Source organism: Phyllostomus hastatus, unplaced genomic scaffold, assembly GCF_019186645.2.
Source record: "Phyllostomus hastatus isolate PE091 unplaced genomic scaffold, TTU_PhHast_1.1 phas_scaffold_345, whole genome shotgun sequence".
Lineage (NCBI taxonomy): Eukaryota > Metazoa > Chordata > Mammalia > Chiroptera > Phyllostomidae > Phyllostomus > Phyllostomus hastatus.
This window is the reverse complement of record NW_025334024.1, coordinates 14,328,885-14,331,894: the sequence shown is the minus strand read 5'-3', so window position 1 is coordinate 14,331,894 and position 3,010 is coordinate 14,328,885. Positions and strand designations below refer to the sequence as shown.

Below are 3,010 nucleotides of genomic sequence, written 5' to 3'. Positions count from 1 at the left end.
CAAATTGTCCATTTTTTTGCATATAATTGTTCTTATTATTTTCTTATAATCCTGTGTATTTCTTTAACATTTTTTAGACTCTGTGAAACTTAAATAATTTTCAGAAATTAGAGATTTAGGCTACAATCAATATATTTGAGATGTTTCTATAATTACAGGTTTTATTTCTACTTAAAAGTCATATTTTCTTTAATAGTGAAAAATAAAAGTTTAACATGAACAGCAAGAGTAGTCCCCCTTTTTATTTTTGCCCCACCTCTAACTTCTCCATTTCCCGCATGGTTAGAAATTTGGTAAATTGATGGAAGTTTTTTTAAGGGTTTATATACTCCCATGATGAAGTTTTCTAAGTATTTATAGAATTTATATTCCTTAAAGCATTAATAACCCAAAGACAAGGACTTGTTTTAAGATGATTTTTAAGTCACTGCCTTTTATGAAAGATTACCTAATCAATATTAGTTGATGAAGAGAGAGATTTTATGGTAGAGTAATACATAACTTTAATGTTCCTTTAGTGTTTGGCTTTGTAAATAAATATGAAAAGTGATCATCTCATAACATTTTTTTAAAATTCACTTCTTTCCCCAGAAAGTAGCAAAGTAAATAACACCATCAATTCTTTTCTAATCTTCATGAATAATTTCTCACTGGCCTTGGGTGAGAGGCTGTTTTCAAGGCCATACTATGGTATCTACAAGATACTGTTTAGACCTTGCAGTTTAGCACTTCTAAATAACAGAAGTGAAGAGAGCTTATATTTAATCATTGGATAATTTCAGTGGTGGAGTTCAGAATGAAGCAGCTAGGGGGAAAAGTTCCTTTATTAGAAGCATAAAACCTACTGGCTGTATCTTGGCCAGTGTTCTCTTTTTTCCAGTAAGTTGTCTGCTATACAGAGGTGTATAACCCTAATGGCTTGTTGTATGCCATTAAAAGGTATTGTACACTCATAAAAGAATGACATTTTGATCAATGCTGTTAAAGGAATTACTGTCTTGACACAGAAAAGCTTTCCTGCTGCAAGTTTAAAAATATGCCTTTAAAAGCTTTTTATTGAATACCTTTGCATCCCTCAGAAATGTGCCATTTTGGCATGAGGTTACTCTGAAGTATTCCACATTGTAACTTAAATGCAAAACCTCCTATTTACCTTTAGAAGTGGCAGAGCCAAACAGGTATTCCCTACCAAATGGAGCTTAAAGACATGGTAGCATCTTAAACCACTGTATCTGATCTAAAAATAGAATTTTTGTAAAGGAAAAGCTGCAAACTAAATTATTCCTTTTTATTTTGTAAGGTATTGATTTATTCATGCTGTTTCGTTTAAACTTTGTGGTTTTAATTTCCCTTTGGATTTAGGAATCATGACTTTTCCACCCAGTTCAGAAATAGATCTTTTCTAATCACCTGGGAATTGATTCTCTTAAACGGTGAAATGTTGGATTTGGTTTTCTACTGTTTCTTTGTCTTTTACTATATTTTTGATTAGGAGTTTATGAAAACCATGTCACAATAGACAGTCTTCCAAAGCTGACAGTTCCTTCTATACACAGTTGGTCTTTTACAGATTTTCTAATGTATCATTGTTATAATTTTAGCTTAATTCTTTTTCTTCCCCCCCAAGGGTTACATTGCTTTATTGCTTACATTGCATATTCAAATGATTACAATAACCCCCTTTTTTAAAAAAGTAAGGCACATAAAATGCCTTCTGTGCAAGTTCTGTATTATTTCCTATTGGCTAATAAAAGTATTTCCACTATAGAACCAGAGCTATATAGAAAAGCACATGATGAATATTTTACATGCAGAGTATCTGAAACATTATTATATCTTACCTCATGGCACAATTAAAGAGTCCCAAATCAAATGCCTGTATACGAGTAACAATATCACTATTGTTATTACTGCAAAAATGTTGATCAGCTTTGGGGACGTACATATGCTCTGTTGGGTCCCCAAATATTAATTGTATAAAGTCTAAAGGAAGAACAGCATCTACTGCATACATGCTATGTTTTGTTAAAGGTAAGAGTTGGCATTTTCAGTCTTTTTTCCGTAAGTCATGTTGCTATTTGTAAAAGGCCAGTGTTATACGATGCTGAAGAACATGGACAGATACTGTTCATATGACACCTGAATCCAGCTGTCCTGATCCTTACTGTAACATCTGAATATATCTGTCAACCTCTGCAAGATGGTACAGCCCTGGATGAAGTTGTCAAAGGCAATCTGTCCCCGTCCTTCCCTGTCAGACTTTCAAATGAGGATGTCCTGAAATTGGTCAGATAGCCCGTAGCCAAAACCTGAGAGTGCTCGCTTGAGCTCATTCTTGCAAATCACTTCTGAGTTGTCTCTGTTGTAGGTGCGGAAGACATCCTTCCAGTTCGTGATGTACTTCAAACACTTGTGAACTTGCTGAAGTTCACACCAGCCTTGTTCTCGCAGTCAAACATTGATATGATTGACCTGACGGTCACGGGATTAAACAGCCCAGGTGCCGTTGGATAGTGCTTGCTGAAGCTCATTGTCGGATATTATGCTGCTCCTGTCTTTATCAACCCTCTGGAAGACTGTCCGCAGAAGCTCTGGTCTGGCATCCCCTCCCCACAGCTGGGTCGGAGCTGGCCTGGAGCTGGGCAGTAGGGGTAGACGGCCATGGGCCAAGCGATGTGGCTAGGCTGGGCATTGGTTGCAACATGAGATGCTTCACTTAGCTTTATTTCATACATTTTAAGCCTTTTGCTAACACCTAACCTCTGACTTTATCCCATATTTTTCAGACTTGTGAATTGAGCATTTTAAAGTTCAATACCTTAAAAACCACAATTTAAAAAAAAGTCACTACAGAATGATTATTTACTTAATAGATTTCATCTTTTGCACTTTTTGAATTTGACATTTAATCCCAGTTTAATGAACTTTTTGCACATTTCAGGGTATGGGCATATTTTACTCTAGATAGCATTGATATTTATATATCATGTTGGCCTTATCAGTCTGGCTT

General features: G+C 35.4%; 1 pseudogene; it reads right to left on the bottom strand.

Annotated features, from left to right (window-relative positions):
• Positions 1–2,094: 2,094 nt before the first annotated feature.
• Positions 2,095–2,603, bottom strand: LOC123806153 (annotated as a pseudogene).
• Between the last annotated feature and the right edge of the window lie 407 nt (positions 2,604–3,010).